Source organism: Anomaloglossus baeobatrachus, chromosome 9 (assembly GCF_048569485.1).
Source record: "Anomaloglossus baeobatrachus isolate aAnoBae1 chromosome 9, aAnoBae1.hap1, whole genome shotgun sequence".
NCBI classification, from domain to species: domain Eukaryota; kingdom Metazoa; phylum Chordata; class Amphibia; order Anura; family Aromobatidae; genus Anomaloglossus; species Anomaloglossus baeobatrachus.
This window is the reverse complement of record NC_134361.1, coordinates 78,391,497-78,411,164: the sequence shown is the minus strand read 5'-3', so window position 1 is coordinate 78,411,164 and position 19,668 is coordinate 78,391,497. Positions and strand designations below refer to the sequence as shown.

General features: G+C 44.3%; 1 protein-coding gene across 2 annotated transcripts in view; it reads right to left on the bottom strand.

Annotated features, from left to right (window-relative positions):
• PASD1 (PAS domain containing repressor 1) overlaps positions 1-19,463 on the bottom strand; it is a 203,922-nt gene extending 184,459 nt beyond the window's left edge. For both annotated transcript variants that reach the window (XM_075323813.1, XM_075323815.1), the window contains exon 1: positions 19,119-19,463. The gene's annotated coding sequence lies outside the window, so the exon portion shown is untranslated. The remainder of the gene's footprint in view (positions 1-19,118) is intronic.
• Between the last annotated feature and the right edge of the window lie 205 nt (positions 19,464-19,668).

Below are 19,668 nucleotides of genomic sequence, written 5' to 3'. Positions count from 1 at the left end.
CGGCCAATCAGAGCGGAGGGGCGGAGATGAGCAGGATGTAAACATCCCGCCCACCTCCTTCCATCCGCATATCCTACGGAAGCCGCAGTGAGGCCGGTAGGAGACGTTCCTCGCTCCTGCGACTTCACACACAGCGATGTGTGCTGCCGCAGGAGCGAGGAACAACATCGGACCGTCGCGTCAGCGTAATCATGGATTACGCCGACGCTGCACCGATGATACGATTACGACGCTTTTGCGCTCGTTAATCGTATCATCCAGCCTTTACACACTGCGATGTCGCATGCGATGCCGGAAGTGCGTCATTTTCAATTTGACCCCACCGACATCGCACCTGCGATGTCGCAGTGTGCAAAGTGCCCCTTAGAGTCCCTTGTCCAATTACTTTTGGTCCCTTGAAAAAGAGGAGGCTATGCATTACAGAGCTATGATTCCTAAACCCTTTCTCCGATTTGGATGTGAAAACTCTCATATTGCAGCTGGGAGTGTGCACTTTCAGCCTATATTATATATATAATTGTATTTCTGAACATGTTTTTGTAAACAGCTAAAATAACAAAACTTGTGGAACTGTCCAAATATTTCTGGACCTAACTGTATCTATCTATCTATCTTGGCTGGGTCTAAGGGTAAAGATACTGTATCTGTTAGCTGAATGATCGTTTGACCGACAGTTGTCTATCCTGATTCTCCCATACATAGGAATACTCAATGAGAGAGTTCTCTTCTGGTACCATTTTTGTTCCCCAAAAATAACAAAAGTATCGGCTGTTGGAATTAAAAGTACACACCATAGGTGTTCCAGACGTACATTCTTTAATTAGAATTAAAAGTACAGTTTTTTCTCTCCTCCAACAATAGTTGTCATGAAAGGGCTGGGCGTCCCACATCTCTATTAGAGTGTCTGCCGATACTAAGTTCAGTTGACTTTAGTCTAATTTGCATGGGGTCCTTAATTTCAGTGGGACCATCTATTTGCAAAATGTTCAGCTGATATTTGTTTAGGATGTGTTGGAGGGAAAAAAAATTTTGGACTGTTTAATTTCAACATGCTCGATACTTTATTCTGATGGACAATAGGTTGCCATAAGAGATGTCTGGCAGAAGCTTATTAAGCTTATCCCAATGAAGACATATGTGTACTCAGAAGTCTAGTGGGCATGTGTATGGATGTTCAGCCAAATAGCTACCGAAAACACTTGGCCACCTTTTTATTGAACAGTATAGAAAACTCATCAGCTGTAAATCAGTGAACAGAAGATACCAGCCCCCTGTTCTGATAGATGAGGCTTTAGGTGGGACTTTCATCTACGAGGCATTTATGGCATGTGTAGATGGAAATGTCACAACTGCTTATGATGGGAATACACCTTTAACTTTTACCAATATACTTAAAGGGGACCTGTCAGGTGCAATATGCACCCAGAACCATGAGCAGTTCTGGGTGCATAGTGCTAATTCCTGCCTAACCGTCCCTGTATACACTAGCATAGATAAAGAGAGCTTTAGAAAAAGTATTTCTAAAGATCTTTTATGATATGCTAAGGAGCGCAGGGACAAGTTGCAATCCCCCAATTAGTCTGCCCTCTTAGCATGTTATATGCTATTCAATGCCCATTGCCCAGCGTCATCAGCACTGACGCGCGTACCTGTGTCCATTGTAACCGCTTTAGACCGCCGGCTTTAGGGTCAGTGCACATGATAGTCATGCGCACTATGAAGCTAGGTGTATGCATCCTGGCTTCAGAGAGGTTTACTGCATATGACCAGAAGTGCGGGGCATTCTGATCATGCACACTGAGCCTAAGCCCAGCATTCTGAAGCAGTGACAACGGACATAGGTACACGTGTCACCGCTGATGATGCTGAGCAATGGGCATTGAATAGCATGTTAGCACGCCCCTGTGGGTGTGCTAACATGCTAAGAGGGCAGACTAGTCGGGGGAAAATTACGCCCTTGCAACTAGTCCATGCGCTCATTAGCATATCATAAAGGATCCTTAGAAATACTTTTTTTTTTAAAGATCTCTTTATTTATGCTACTAGATACAGGGACAGTTAGGCAGGGATTAGCAATATGCACCCAGAACGTCTTTAATGGAATTGTGCTGATCGAAACTGTGACTATACCATGAAATTGGTTCTCTCCGAAGCAACCCAACTAATGGTCTAAAATTGTAACAAAAAGGTAAATTGCAACCAATGATATAAAACATTATGATCATGGATTGTGTTTATTATTTACACTAAATCTTTCTTTAAATTAAAGTCAAAGAGTTAATATGAAATAATAAAACAAGTGAACATGGAGCCGGCCACATTAGGTCATACGTGTTTCTGTAATCTGTTGAGTAACTGACAAAAACCAGGTCAGGGCGTTCCTTATAGTTTCACCTAATGAATTCATAAATTAAATAAAAAAACACAAAGTCTACTTATCCTAAATGTAGTCACGCCAATTATGTTTCTATGCTTCTAATTATAAACAACACAGACAAGGAATCTTTAATAAATCCATAGGAATAAAAGAAAGGGCTCTGGTTACTCATAGAAATGGATACTAACAGTGTAAACGGTTACTCAAGCCTGATGTACATGTCCAGAAAATCACAAAATAATGTATAACAGGATATCGGAAAGGTTGTCTCATTTAGCTACAAATGTATTGTTATGAAGCCACGACTACCCATTGTTTGTGCTTTGATAGAAATAGGGACAATCATCTGTAAACTTTAATGGCCCTTTAATTTGTCAACTTGATATTTATGGTCAAAGAATGACAACATTACATAATATGTGCATAAGAGAATAAAAATACATAATATTGGTTGGGTTCTTTTTAGAAATGGAATCCAGTCTCACATAACTTGATATGCAAAATGACAAATTAATTTGCCTGGAGCACATTCACTTATCTCCCCAGTGCACAGAAGTAGAGATGAGCGGACCCGTGGAACTTTTGTTCGGCAGGTTCAGACATAAGCGGGCTTTACACGCTACGATATCGTTAATGAATTATCGTCGGGGGCACGGTGTTTGTGACGCACATCCGGCTTCATGAACGATGCCGTGACACTGCAGAAGCGACGAACATCTCCTTACCTGACTCCACCGGCAATGAGGAAGGAAAGAGGTGGGCAAGACGTTACGTCCCGCTCATCTCCGGCCCTCTGCTTCTATTGGACGCCTGCCGTGTGACGTCGATGTGACGCCACACGAACCGCCCCCTTACAAAGGAGGCAGGTCGCCGGCCAGAGCAATGTCACAGAGCAGGTATGTGCGTGTGACGCTGCCGTAGCGATTCTGTTCACTACGGCAGCGATCACACAATATGGCACGTACTTTGGGGCCGGGTGCTATCGCGCTCGACATCGCTAGACGATACTAGCGATGTCACAGCGTGTAAACCCCGCTTTACTTTTGGAAGAGTTTGGTTTGGGACCCGGACTTGACCTGAGCCCCAATGGAAGTCACTAATTGGGCAGTTCAGGTCTCCACCCACATGCAGCCAGCCATAAACTGATCACTTACAGGAGAGGGTGGAGTTTATCCATTTTTTTTTTGTTTGGTATACACTACATTCAATCACGCTGTTGTTACCCCCCAGTGCGAGCCGATCAAACACTGCAAACGGCTCACACTGGGCTGAGCACTGAGCGTACCCAAGCACAGCGATGCTCGAATGAGTGGTCAGCCTATGTAAAGCACCCGAACTCCAGGTTTTTTGTAAAGTCTGTGTTAGGTACAAACATCGAATCTTGGGTTCACTCATCTCTACACATAAGTGATTTACACTAAAGAGGATCTGTCACTGGAGAATATCTGCCTCCTTGTTACTTATGGCCAACTCCCACTTCTGGTCCTTGTCCTGGTCCAATGTATGACACTTGGGTCACTTTTTGGTCCAGGGTGCTTACCCCTTTAGCCGAATTGAAAGGAATCATTTGCTGTGGGACCTTGTCTTCTTGCAGAATATTCTAAGTGAAGTTTGTCTATTTTACAAATCCATAAAAACTCCTTCAAACATGTATCATAGTTTGTATTCTCAAAGCACTATACTATACTAACGCTCATGGCCAGAACCAGAAGAAAAAACTTTCATTGAAAAATTCATGGCATCACAGAATGTTTAAGAAGCTGTTTGCTCTTGTCTTTTGGATAATAAGAGGAAATATTAATACAAACGTTCTACACAGATTGTTTTGGTATATTTGTTTAAAAGGTGATGCCCATTACTTGACAAACCTCTTCTTAAATATTGTAGTCCCACAAGTACAATTAAAGAACCTTATCCTTACCTTCACTACTGGTGCCAATTCCGCAATGTTGCCATTAAGTCTCCTGACATTGTTGTGTCTCGTGAGTGCTGCACTCAGTGGTTGGTAATGGGCTTCTTCGCTCACACTTGCCTCAGACAAAGATTGGACCGCCGGGAAGGTGTGAGCACTGCAGCCAATTAGTGGCTTCTGATTGGCTGCAGCACACTTGACATAATACTGTCAAAAGAGCGTTAGAAGACCTGGCGCCGATGTCTCTGGAATGGCACCGGTGCCGGAGGTGAGTATAAGGTTTTTTTTTTTATTTGGGGGACTAAAGCATTTAGATGTGCACTATTCCTGTAATATTTTAGATGATTTTTACTGTCTAACTTGGAATTTCTGAGCTAAAGAATCTGTGAGGTTAATGTCCATTTCCATTCACATATGAGAAAAACTGACTGTTTTTGTGGTCAGAGTTTTATCCAACTGTTATCAGAGTTCAGTCCAAGTTTCATCAGTTTTTCTCGTACGTGAAAAAATCTTCTTTTTTTTCCTATCTAAGGCTATGTGCTCACGCTGAGTTTTTTGTTGCAGAAATTTTCTGCAACAAAAACGCACCGAAAAACGCATGTTTTTTTGGTGCTTTTTGATGTGTTTTTTTAGTGAAATCATTGGCTGGAAGGGCTAAAAAATGCAGGAAGAAAACACACTAACAATTTAAACACTGCTTCTTTTTTCTGCACCCAAAACTGCAAGGAAAAAAGACACAACATGCGCACAGCACTTCAGAATTCTCATTGACTTTGCTGGGATAAGAAAAGACATTCAGATTTGGGCAACAAACTGCCCCAACAAACATGGCAAAAAACGAATAAAAAAGCACCATTCACACAAGGCCTAACAGTCAGTCAAAATCGGACTGCACTCAGATGGCATCCAAGCACTGTCTGATCTTTTCACGGACTCATAGACTTGCATTGACGATTTTGATCTGAAACAATTGAGCCTTCAACTTGAAGAGAAACAACCAGTGTGAAACATTAAATATGTTAGAAGATAACCTAAGTCACTGCACCAGAAAATGTGTCTTCGAAGTGTTCAAGATAAAACATGATGACCAGGCAAAAGAAGGGCTGCAGATATCATCACTGAATGCACATAAGGTACAACAGTAGCAAAACATTAAAAAAAATTGTAACGCTCGCGGCTGGAATAAGGGCAGCAAGAGGGATTAGTGTACCCACTGGACCACAGGGGAGACCTGGGCTTACCCGCCCGTTAATAGCATGGGCTTAGCTAAGTTCCCACTGTGAGGCGGACCACTGGTACCACTCACAGGGAAGTGACCATGACCAGAACTGTGGCGGTTGACCCCCAGGATAGGTGACGCACTCAGGTATAGACGGGAAAAGGTGGGGTGACTGAGGTAGGCTGGCCAGGCATTTACGGACTGGAATTTTGGGCACGGCAGGGATAGATATGGGAAGGCAGGTAAAGGAAATTGACACACGTATAACAGGGCAGGAGCTAAGGACCTAACAACTAGTTAGGTAGCGGACTGACTGACTAACTCAAGATGTTGCGCAGGCACCTCCCCTAATGGGAGCATGCCTTAAATACATAGTGCCACTCAGCCGTAGGCTGAGAGTCATTTCCGAAAAATGGCACGCTGGCCCTTTGGAGGAGGGCTGTTGTTCATGTGCACGTCTTAGGCGCACTCCCGGGAACCCTGTGCAGCATGTACAGGGTCCAGGAATGGTAGGAGGCAGCAGCATACATGGATGGCCAGGAAGAAAAAACAAAAAATCTACCACTGAATGTGCACTACAGCACTGAAAATTCCAACTGTACTTGGCCAGGAAGTGTGGGGGAGGTGGCGACCCGGAGGTGAGTATGTTGGCATCTCTGCAATGACGTCGGCGCTGCAAAATTATGCAATCCAATACCTGCTAAATATAAGTATTTTATTACAGAACTATACCATTGGTTTCCCCCTTGGCAATAGGTCTAATGATATTTTAAGTAACACAATGACAATCATAAACTATTCTTGACATAACAAATAGAGTAAAATGCACCATATTTATAAAGAATCTGGAAGCCATATCTGCCATAGCTGCCTCATATCCTCAGGTCAATGCTTCCAGTTTACAGCATAGATTATTATGTCACAAGAATGCACCCAATTTATAACATTTCCTATAGGGCAGTTTACATAAATTACAGTTTGGCTGCGGAATTACATTTATTTTTCATCATGCTGGATTAACTGAACATTGCACCAAATTCTCACTCTTGTATACACCAATGTTACATGTTCTCAGATCTGGAAATTGGTTTCTGCCACCTGTATACCACTTTGTACCACTGTTTCTTAACTGATATACAAATATTAAAATGCTGTCTCATTTTGCCTCATTACCACAATCCAGGTCCATATGCCTAATTAGGTCGGAGATTCCTGTAGCTATAATAGGGGATCGCCGGGGGGGTTATAAGACCTGCAGAGATTTACTGATTGCCTGCAATAAAGAGGTTGTCAGTTGATACCTCTCCTCTAATGTATCATAATGATGATTCTAAGGGTCTGCATTATTAAAATGTGATACTGGGCAGAGCAGTTCTCCCTATCCAGTGGCCTAAGAGACATATGTGGCTCTTGGGTCTAGAGTATATGGCTCTCTGGATGCTGGAAGTGCCAGATATTACTAGGCACAAGTGGTGCCACAGTGGTAATAGCATCATGATTATTCGGAGCTGAGTCATGTTGGCACATCGGCTATATATCTCAGGATATACTCTCCATATATACTTCCGATACAACATGCAAATATATAGCAATAGGCTCTCGTACTATTATTTTTCTATGCCTTCATATAGACATTAAAAGAATTACATTGACCGATAACTACCCTGTGACTGCCAAAGGAACCTTTACCAGCTTATACACTGAATATTAGGTAAACACTATTTGTGACCATAGCCCTGGAGGATAATTCACTATCAATACTCAAAGTAACTCCACCATACCTGTCATATTTGAAATTGTCTTCTACCCAAAAAAATAAGTCTGGAGGTCCCTGTCTTAGTCTTAGGGACGTGGCGAGTCCAGACCTGCGGGGCTGCGAGTCTCCTGCGAAGGAGACCGCAGCTGCTTGTGCCCATGATCAGGGTTCGGGCATTTGCGGTCTCTCGCTTGTGTTCTCCCCATGGAGGACGCTTGCAACTCCGCAGCAAAGAATTGACATGCTTGCGGCTCGGAAAGCTGCACCGCAGGTCAGTTTTCGCTACAGGCCACAAACGCACAGTAGGCATAGGATTTCTAGACATCCCATCCACTGTGCTTGTGTCGCGGGCGGAGGAGGGGACGCTGCGCTCACCCACTTCTCGGGTCCGGCTGCTGCTGCTGCTCGGTGGTGGCTCGAGCGGTGGGCCGGATCCCGGGGACTCGAGCGGCGTTCCTCGCCCGTGAGTAAAAGGGGGGTGGTGTGTGTGGTTTGGGGATATTGTCCGTGACGCCACCCACGGTTGTGGTGAAGTTGTGACACCACCGCTGCTCTGGACGGGGAGCCCGGGAGTGATGACAGGGAGCAGCTTGGATGTTGGTTCTCCCCTCCGTGGGTAGGGGGGTTGGTTGTCCCGGGGCCCTGGTGAGGGTTTTTTAGGGATGACCGGCGGGTTACGGGGCCTGGTGAGGTGCAGGGTCGCGGGGGCAGCGCTGTGCCGCACGGCACGGTGGTACTCACTCAGCCAGTAATTTACACGGAGTCTCTGGTCAAGCAAATGGCTGGATGGACGGGTCCCACAGGCGGCTGCGGTTGTTCTCCTCCCGGTAGGTTGATGGTGACTGCCTTTCCCTGCACCTGTGTTGTGTTTACGGTTCCAGTGGCTTCCCACCGGTAACCCGCTCCCCAGCTTGGATGGATGCTGAGGGAGCCCCTTTTGCCCGCAGGCTCTGGCCCTGGGAACTGTAGCCTTGGCGGTGACTGTGTTTCCCTTTACAGTGTGAGCTGTTGCCTTCAATCGGGTCTTGACTGCTGGGAAACCCCGGAGGTTCCCTTCGCTAACGGATTTGACCAGTTTTACGGCGACTCCTAGCCTGGTCGGGGTCCTAGGCCCTGCCAAATGGTGCTGGCTTCTCGTCACTCCCCGATCCGGTACCGGCGGGCCACCGCCTGTCCCCGGTCCTTACGGTTCACTCCAATGAGCCTCTCCTGCAGACGGTCACCACCGTCTGCCAACCTTGCTGCACGTGCCCGGGCCACGCACCCGGACACGGTCAGTCTCCTCTACTACCACTTCCCTTTTCCACTCCTAAAACTGAACTGACTGCCTTTTCCCGCCTCCAGGACCGTGAACTCCTCGGTGGGCGGGACCAACCGCCTGGCCCACCCCCTGGTGTGGACATCAGCCCCTGGAGGAAGGCAACAATGATTTGTGTTTGACCTAGGTGTGCCTAGCTGGGGTGTGGGGTGTGTTGGTGTAGTACCTGTGACTACCTGGCTTGTCCAGGGCGCTACACTTGTACTGCACAACGCAGTGTTTTGGATGCAGTGAAAACATGCTACATCTACAAAAGACTATTTTCCATTAGTGGGCTTTATCTGATTTTCATCCATTTTTGGTCAGTGTTCCATCTATTTGTCTCGTCTGCAAAAATAAATAAATGTCAACCTTCTTCGACTCCCACCAATTGAATAGTAAAAAGAGCCATTATTCAGATGACATACAGATGACATCCATGTGCTCTCCTTTCTTTTCATGGACCTATTGATTCAAATAGGCGATTTTGATCTGTAAACTGCCTCAATATCAGACATGTCTCCTTTTTTTTCTTGCAGAAAATTTGTTCATTTGTATTGTATGTTTAAGTCCAAACGCCTGCACAATTTGTCGGACCGCAACTTGCAGACACAACTGGCTCTGCGAGTCGCTTTGTATGGGGTTGGGTGCTATCTGAATGCATTAGACCAGGGTTCCCAACGTGTGGCTCAGGAGCCACATGTGGCTCGCAGGCCCGTGATGTGTGGCTCATGGCTGTCTTCCAGCTTGGTGCATAAGCACCAGGTCTAGCAAACATCTATGAAGAGCAGGTCTCCAGATGATGATTTTTGGGATTAGCCCTACACAGAAGAGCAGATCTGAATGGGGATCACGTAGGAACCCCTGGATCTTAGAACTCTACCTCGGTGAGATTTCCGTAGAAAAGCCTTCGCTGTCATTGTACTGGTAATGGGGGCTGTGAGTGTCCCTACTGTGAGGAGGGCGAGAGCTGAATGTCGCTTGCGACCCTCTCTCAGAGCTGGATGTGGCTCGCGACCCTCTCCCAGAGCCGAATGTGGCTCTCATGGTCAGAATGGTTGGGGATCTCTGCATTAGACTATGCTGCAATTTTTTTACACGTGAGGTCCATGTGAAAAGTAGTGTGAACTAGAAGATAGTATAACATTGGACTAAGCTCTATCCTAGTGAGGTCCGGTTTTTACATAAACAACACCAAAAATAAGTTTGTGTCCATCATGGCGCAACTCTGGGGCATGATCCAGTGACCTCTGGGTGTCTGGTCAGTTTCCCTCTCTGTTGTCTATGTTTTCCCTCTGGGTTTTCCACAACCTGTTTTGCTTTTCCCTGCAGTATGTTTGGGAGGTTCCCTTCCCAGTATCCTTCCTGCTCTGTTATATTTGGGATTTAGGGTGTTTCCACATTTACGTAAATGTTTTGAGTTTCTTCCCTTTTCCGCTATTTTCCCTGTATGACTGTATTTACACATTTCTAGCCCTTTATCTCACCCTCTGCCTGTGTGTACTTCATTTATGTTTATTGCTGTTTTTGGTTTACACTTGGTTTGTAGCTTAGGGTGCAGTTAACGTCACTTAGTGTTAGCCGACATTGAGTAGGGGCGCCAGTGGGTTATATTAGGGCGCCAACTCCCGCGATCATCCATAGACAAATCAGAGTCAGATTTGGGGCATCTTCTTGCCTGACTAGTCACCTGTTGATTACAGTTATTACATCTCTCCTGGTTTGTTCATCCCCGCGTGAGTGGTTGGGCTCGGTCATGGCAGTATCAACACACCCTAAGGCTAACCATACCGTGGAATTGTATACCATTGTATATCTTTTGGTAAAGGTTCTTTCACACTTACATATTTTTGGTCCTCATGCTTTCTTCAAAAAATGACCTGACATGGATAACACTCAGCCCAATGTTATTCAATAACGTAGTAGACTGTTCAATGTTTTCAAACAGACCAAAAGTCACTATTTTACATGCATTGCACATGTATTATACTATGGTACAGTACTGATCCTGCATGGGAGAATACATTGGGGTACGTAGCTGAATAAGCTGACAACTCGGTGTTAAGTGGTTGGGTGAATGTGTCCAAATTGATTAAACTGTGTCAGAGTGAATAGGTGCGTTTCCCAAAGACAAGAGGAATAGTAACACCCAATAGTCAATTTATCTATTCATTTCCAGGAGGAATAACAGAGGAACAGTTCAATGCAATTTTGAACAAATGATGTTCCACAATTATATGGGGAATACAGTGATTTACAAGAATGGACATGTCAGGAGAGCCAACAGATCCACTTCAAGATCCAATATAATGTCTACATAAAACATATTTACAAAACAAACGTTTATGTCTTGATAGCGTTATGTGGCAACGATGATGTTGTGCTGTGCCTACTAATCAAGAGAGGCGCTGGGAATGCTAACAGGTAAAAAGGAGGTTCATGGGCTCTTCATGGAGTACCCACACGGCCACTGGACCGTGGTTCTACAACTCTTTTAGTACAATTCTAATATGAAATAATAATGATGAGCAAATGCTAAATATTCGGGCTTGGATTATTCGTACCGAATACTTAGTACTATTTCAGTATTCTTCACAAATAATGAACTTAAAGGGGTTGTCCACTACTTTTACATTGATGGCGTATCCTTAGGATAGGTCATGAATGTCTGATTGGCTGGGGTCCGACAACCCACATCCCCGCCGATCAGCTGTTCTTGGTCCCAGCGGCAACAGCAGGTCTCCGGAAATGCTCAGCTCCGGCGGTGCTCTGTCTCCAGTAATATGAATAGGAGGTGGATGTACAGTACCCTGTCGCGGCCGCTATCAGAGGATGGAGCAGCTCTGTAGCTGAGCATTTCTGACCGCCTGCTGCTACCGCCAGGACCAAGAGCTGATCGGCCGGGGTACGGGGTGTTGATCAGACACTGATGACCTATCCTGAGGATACGCCATCAATGTAAAAGTAGTGTACAACCTCTTTAATGCAAGTCAATGGGGAAACCGAGCATTTTTATTGAACATTTCCCAAGAAAATGCGCGAGTTCCCCATTGTCTTGCATTAAGTTTGCTATTCATGAGAAATACTGTAATAGCACTAGGAATTCAGTACGAATAATCCGAACCCAAATAATTAGTATTAGCTCATCACTAATAATAGTAGATTGCTAGTAATGTAGATTATTGCTAATCGTTCTATTCAAAGTTAACTTATGGGGGAGCTATATATTAAAGGGAACCTGTCACCAGATTTGGTGACTATAAGCTGCGGTCACCACCAGTGGGTCAGTGTGATGCAAACTGGTCAGATGGATGGCGCTGTTGTCCGGGACTGGCACCTCCTCTTTTGGCCATCTTTGTTCTCCTTCTTCTGAAGCCAGCGTGCATGATTCGTCCTATGTCATACATCCTCGCCGGTATTGAAGTCCAGCGCAGGCGCACTTTGATCTGCCCTGAGCAGGATGGATCAAAGTATTGTAGTGCGCCTGCACGGGACCTCAATACCGGCCTGTGTGCAGGACGTAGGACGCGTCATGCACGCCAGCTTCAGAAGAAGGAAGACTAAGATGGCCGAAAGTGGAGGCGCCAGTCCCGGGAACGGAGACACCCATCTGCCCAGTTTGCACCGCATCGACCCCCTAGGTGAGTATTATATGTGTTTTTATTATTCTACACAGCGGCCTGGGCTCTTATATACAGCATGTTAGAATGCTGTATATAAGAGTCCACTGGTGGTGGCCGCAGCTCATAGGCCCCAAATCTGGTGACAGGTTACCTTTAAAGTGAACTGCAACCCAAGACTTTTAGGTAGAAGAAGCATGTCAGAAGAGCTGTCATAAAAGTTTGCTGGTGGAAAAACTAATAAGTGTACCAACCTTTCCCATACAGCAATACCAGCCGAGGGCGGCTCATGTACTAAGAAAACTTTTTCTGTTTCTTACTTATGATCCGCATTGCTATCCCATCCTTCTCAGTATGGAAACTGTATCACAAAAGTGTCTGGATGTCGGGTATTCTCCACCTGACGAGAGCAATAGGTTATTATTTCGTTTGTTTGTGGTAAGAAGAGCACACCTTAGGAATGGCCTGTTACACCCTGCTGCGTCATGCCAAGCTATGGGCAGAGAGACTGCATACCAAAGAGGCATGCCCATTACTTACAGACTCGGATGCCACCTCACACAAGGGCCTCCCGGTCTGAGGCTTACAGACGAAAAACCCATAGAAGAAAATAGAAAAATACTCCAGTATTAAAGTTGTGCCGTTATTGTTTAATTTACACGTCCACTTCAGAGAACTTCTTTGTAGCTGTCGCTTTTAACCAGTCCTCGGAAACTTACAAAAAAAAAATATAATTTTACATTTTTTTTATTTTATTTTATTTTTTTTTAAGAAGGGAGTAGCCTTTATCCAGGTCTTTATGGATCCACAATATCTGACAGCTTAAGTGATTCAATGAGCGAAGAAAGAAAAGAACCAGCTGAAATTCTAATTTGACACTTTTTCAGAGATTCACAAAAGGGAGAGATAATGGGAACAAAATGCTCTTGAAATTAGAATAAAATCTACATGAAAGTGTTACCTGCTAATTTTTATTTTTTTTTTTGCTCAAAATTATCTTCAATTATTTAATTAGCATAAATAGAAGAATAAGAAATCTCTGGAGAACAATCATTTCTCATACAAAATAAAAAAATATAAAAAATACACTAGTTCTAAGTAGGACAAGAAAATAATAAAAATAAATGTAAAAAAAAAAGTTGTTTGGTAAATATGTGTGTACTTAATCGAGAGATATAGATGGGTAACATTTTTGCTCATATAAAATTTAATGGGTGTATTTAGGCTAGAATCAGAATAGAATGAGGGATTTGGGTTTTCGGAAAAGAAAAATGGAATTCATACCTTATAGCAGACCCCGTTGCCTAAATTTGTGTCCTTTGACTTTCCATTATGGTATTTGTCATCTAAATAAAAAGGGCAGCGCATTGTGCTTTTTTCCTATGAAAATGCCGAATTCTGTGGAGGTGCCTCTTCACGGAGACTCAATGTCTGATCGGCCAAGGACCGTGCAGTTGTCAGAGCTGGCGGTGTCCGTAAATGCTCAGTTCCGGAGCTGCTCCGTCAACTCACAGAAGCTGGGTATGGCACATACACCTCCCATTCACATCAACAGGGGGCAGATGAGTAGTCGCTATCAGAAGAAGGGGCAGCTCCCAAACTGAGCATTTCTGTCGGCAGCACCGAAAACGGCTGATCGGCAGTGTGCCAGGTGTCGGACTCCAGCCGATCAGACATTGATGTACACATTGAGAATTTTCTTCATGCAGATTTGGTGCAAAAATAGATCTGCCAATTCTTGCAGAGTTTTTGCTGCAGATTTCACCCATACTAATAAATGTGAAAAATCTGCACCAAAAAACGTGTGGCAGATATTCGCCGAAAACTCTACAAAATGTTCATTTTTGCAGCTGTGTGTTTCCCACCAAGAGATGCAGACGTAGTGCAGAACTTATGCCACCAAATACTCAATGGGTGCACATAGCCTTAATGTGTGTATATATATATATATATATATACAGTTAGGTCCAGAAATATTTGGACAGTGACACAAGTTTTGTTATTTTAGCTATTTACAAAAACATGTTCAGAAATACAATTATATATATAATATGGGCTGAAAGTGCACACTCTTAGCTGCAATATGAGAGTTTTCACATCCAAATCGGAGAAAGGGTTTAGGAATCATAGCTCTGTAATGCATAGCCTCCTCTCTTTCAAGGGACCAAAAGTAATTGGACAAGGGACTCTAAGGGCTGCAATTAACTCTGAAGGCGTCTCCCTCGTTAACCTGTAATCAATGAAGTAGTTAAAAGGTCTGGGGTTGATTACAGGTGTGTGGTTTTGCATTTGGAAGCTGTTGCTGTGACCAGACAACATGCGGTCTAAGGAACTCTCAATTGAGGTGAAGCAGAACATCCTGAGGCTGACAAAAAAGAAAAAATCCATCAGAGATATAGCAGACATGCTTGGAGTAGCAAAATCAACAGTCGGGTACATTCTGAGAAAAAAGGAATTGACTGGTGAGCTTGGGAACTCAAAAAGGCCTGGGCGTCCACGGATGACAACAATGGTGGATGATCGCCGCATACTTTCTTTGGTGAAGAAGAACCCGTTCACAACGTTAACAGAAGTCCAGAACACTCTCAGTGAAGTAGGTGTATCTGTCTCTAAGTCAACAGTAAAGAGAAGACTCCATGAAAGTAAATACAAAGGCTTCACATCTAGATGCAAACTATTCATCAATTCCAAAAATAGACAGGCCAGAGTTAAATTTGCTGAAAAACACCTCATGAAGCCAGCTCAGTTCTGGAAAAGTATTCTATGGACAGATGAGACAAAGATCAACCTGTACCAGAATGATGGGAAGAAAAAAGTTTGGAGAAGAAAGGGAACGGCACATGATCCAAGGCACACCACATCCTCTATAAAACATGGTGGAGGCAACGTGATGGCATGGGCATGCATGGCTTTCAATGGCACTGGGTCACTTGTGTTTATTGATGACATAACAGCAGACAAGAGTAGCCGGATGAATTCTGAAGTGTACCGGGATATACTTTCAGCCCAGATTCAGCCAAATGCTGCAAAGTTGATCAGACGGCGCTTCATAGTACAGATGGACAATGACCCCAAGCATACAGCCAAAGCTACCCAGGAGTTCATGAGTGCAAAAAAGTGGAACATTCTGCAATGGCCAAGTCAATCACCAGATCTTAACCCAATTGAGCATGCATTTCACTTGCTCAAATCCAGACTTAAGACGGAAAGACCCACAAACAAGCAAGACCTGAAGGCTGCGGCTGTAAAGGCCTGGCAAAGCATTAAGAAGGAGGAAACCCAGCGTTTGGTGATGTCCATGGGTTCCAGACTTAAGGCAGTGATTGCCTCCAAAGGATTCGCAACAAAATATTGAAAATAAAAATTATTTTTTTGGGTTTGGTTTATTTGTCCAATTACTTTTGACCTCCTAAAATGTGGAGTGTTTGTAAAGAAATGTGTACAATTCCTACAATTTCTATCAGATATTTTTGTTCAAACCTTCAAATTAAACGTTACAATCTGCACTTGAATTCTGTTGTAGAGGTTTCATTTCAAATCCAATGTGGTGGCATGTAGAGCCCAACTCGCGAAAATTGTGTCACTGTCCAAATATTTCTGGACCTAACTGTATATATATGTGCATGTAGTATAGTGTGATTCTATTATTATACTCATCTGCAGGCGCTCTATCCAGGATCCAGCACCGTTCTGCTTCTCTTCTCAGTGACATCACCGCAATTCAGAGTCTCCAGCTCACTCATTGCTCAAGTCACAAATCTCTTTTACAGTGTAATGGGTACTTTACACGCTGCGAGATCGCTAAAATGCGTAAAATGATCTATGTGCGCCCTCAAAAGATCGCACTTGCGATCTAGAATTTCACATCGCTAACGAGATTGCTAGCGATGTTGCAGCGTGTAAAGTACCCTTAAGTCTATGGAGCCTCCTGCCTAGATTTACATGGTAAAAGTCACATCCAGGTCACACAGAGCGCAGTATGACCCGGAGAGTCTGCAGAGCGATGACATCATGGAGAAGAGGAGCAGAATGGCGCTGGATGCTGTAGAAGACGGCAGTAGGCGAGTATGTTAATACACTCACACTATACTACATGCACAGATACACACCTAATGGTAATGGGATGCCTTACTTCTTTGGCCCCTGTGCGGCCACACAGGTTGCAGCAATGATGTGTCTCCCCCTGAGTACATCGTTGCACAACTAAAGGCCCCATCATACGCAGCGATATCGCTAGCGAGCGTACTCGCTCCCCGCCGTTTGTGCGTCACTGGCAAATCGCTGCCCGTGGCGCACAATATCATTCGGAGCCGTCACACGGACTTATCTGCCTAGCGACGTCGCTGTGGCCGTCGAACCGCCTCCTTTCTAAGGGGGCGGTTTGTGCGACGTCACAGCGGCATCACTATGCGGCTGCCCAATAGAAGCGGAGGGGTGGAGACGAGCGGGCGGAACATCCCGCCCACCTCCTTCCTTCCTCATTGCCGGCGGCCGCAGGTGAGCTGTTGTTCGTCGATCCCGGGGTGTCACACATAGCGATGTGTGCTGCCTCGGGAACGAAGAACAACCTGTGTCCTCAACAATCAACGATTTTTTGAAAATGTATGACGTGTCAACGATGGACGATTTGGTGAGTATTTTCCATCATTAACAGCCGCTCGTTGGTGTCACACGCAACGATGACGCTAATGATGCCGGATGTGCGTCACGGAATCCGTGACCCCGGCGATATATCGTTAGATACGTCGTTGCGTGTGATGGGGCCTTAACTCTTCTCAGAGCCGCTCGCTGCAGGTGATTGACAGGTCTCTTTCTCATGTGCACATAGGGACAGACCTGTCAATCACCTAGAATAGCACTGGGAGAAGTCGGCTGAGGGCAGCATCGGAATAGTCTTGTCTACGACTATGGTCCCCTATATTCAAAGTATATTTTTTCCTCTAAAATGCCGAAGCCGATCGCCGGGGAGGAATTGTGCAGCCAGGGAGCGATTCACGCTGCCCATGGTTTGTGCCGTATGAATCGCCTGATAGGTGAGCTATAAAAAAACTGTCAAATCTAACAAAAATATATCAGAACAGGGAAATGCGCTAATCAGCACAGATTGCTATTGAGTATTTTGATGCGGATATCCGCAAAGAATATAGTTGCATCATTTCTGCATTTTCCCAGCAAAATTACCCAAGGCACCAGAACCACTTTGTTAGGTTAAATATTTTCATAGCTAAATTGTCAGATTCGGGATAACCAAGAGCCCTGAGTTGTGCTTAAGGGACACCCTATGGGGCACCATATCCTCATCAGTCAGAGGTTCGGTGAAGGTCACAGAGCCTCATCCATGTTGTCTAGTTCTAACGTCTAAATGAGACGTAACAGAAAGAGAACATTGATTTAATATAAGAAAGAGCAAAACTACACGTTAGATGGTCAATCAATGATAGACCTGGGTTGTAGCATGGTCACGACCAATCTTTTGGATATCCAATATAACATAATGAATTATTATGAAGGTTAGATAAACTTTTTTGTATGCTGTTCTTCATGTCCCGCGTTGTACATGGAGGTCATCATGTACACAAAAAAAAGTTTGTTTTTTATATATCACCCATGAATTAGAACTTCCCTCCATTCATTTTTATTGTCATTTATAAACAAAGTAAATTAATCTCAAAACAAAATGTAAGATTCTTCTTGATGATCTTGACATCTTCTTGTACTTTGATCTTCCTAGTCCACGTACCATAAAAAAATCTCGAAAACACTATTAATACTATATTTTTAATTCTAAATCTCTTTCCTGTGGACGGCGGTAAAACAACTGGGTTTGCAATGTGCCCTCTGAACTCTGCTTTCAAGTTATGGGACCTGGCTTGTTGGCACTGTAATTAAACTCAGGTACATAGCCAAGTAGAACAGAATTATTTCCCAATACCCACCGCGGCTGAAACTATCTTTTCCAACGTTCTTCTTGTTTTTATAGTTTTATCCAGCCTGTTTGGTAATAAACTATAACCAGCTCTACTAATTAAAGCAATCTTTATCTTAATGCCAGGATGCAGGGATGAAGTCCAAGAAGAGGTGTGTTTATCAGGGTAACAAAAAAAATAATAGTAATCAATCATCATAGACACGTAAAAAGGCAAGAGCTGATGTGTTTAGGAGTGGAAAATTCCCAATAACCGTAGATGTCATCGAGCTTCCTGGTGATATAATGTATGTCCATAATCCGTCATATATAACCACGCAATTCCAAAAAACACAAACCGCAGAATTCCATCCCCTTAAAGAAATAGTCAACCTTCAAGTCAAATACATAAAGGAGTGAAGGGATGAAATCCACTTACAAATGATCCCTTGGACCTTATTTTTGCCCCAAATGAAGCCGGTTCTAGACCTCGGAGTCACTGATTACGAAGGTTAAGCCAATGAACAAGTGTGGGATTTTACAAGTGGGTCAAGGTGGTTTAAAGACTCAGGACCCACAATGAAAGTGCCAGTGGTGGGACCCCCTGACATATGTAGGGTTTAAGAAGCCTGGCAATGCCAAAGAAATGGAAAACCATACACATAGAAAACAGGAAAAATAACATTACATGATAATACATAATAGAATTGTGCGACTTTTGGAAACTTTCTTTTTATCCCTCGAAAAGTCAATGTTATAATATTGTCCATTGATTTGTACAGAGTGCTGCTATTACAGGTCAAAGTTTTGAAAAGTTTCAGCCAAACCCAACTTTTTGTGATGGATCACACACTGTGCCAACCTATACATTCCTATAGGGTACAATGGAGCACAGCAGAAGTTGTGCAGCTGAAGTTACTGTCTATCTGTATCATTGATGCAAGAAGCAGGAGGCTCTGGACCCTTTGGAAATATCTTCATTCCCCAAATACCTAGAGGTTAAACACAGCACTTTGCAGCAGGTCCACTTACCCTGGATTAATGGAAGCAGTCAGTCAGTGGCACTGCCATGCCAGGACCCAGGGACAATGCTGATCCTGACTCCTTGTACCAGGACAGTGATTAATTCCAACAGCCAGAAAGCCACAAAATCCAATCTCAACATGTCATCATGATTCAGTATCCCAAAAAGTATCCAGTAATAAGGAGAAGTCACAGAATAATCCCAGAGCACTGAGGGTGGGAGAGAGGGGGCGCCCCAAAAACTGATCCCCTGCTAAGTAGTGATCACCTGTGCCAGTGCCAGAACAGGGCAGGGAGGGCACCAAGGGCTACAGGACAGCGCTGCTTGTGTAACTGGTAGCTGTGATGAGCCTGCCCTGCTCCTCCTCCCCGGCCTCTGTGTATGTGGAGTGGGGAAGAGGGAGTGAATTCAGGAGTGAGAGGCTGGAGCACAGCACAGAGCAGCAACTACTGCAGAAACTAGGTCACATAATTAGCAACCGGAGAGGGGAGAGCTGCAGCCGGCTCATGTGCTGCCACACTGCTGGGTCCTCCTGCTGCCATACCTCCTCACTCCACA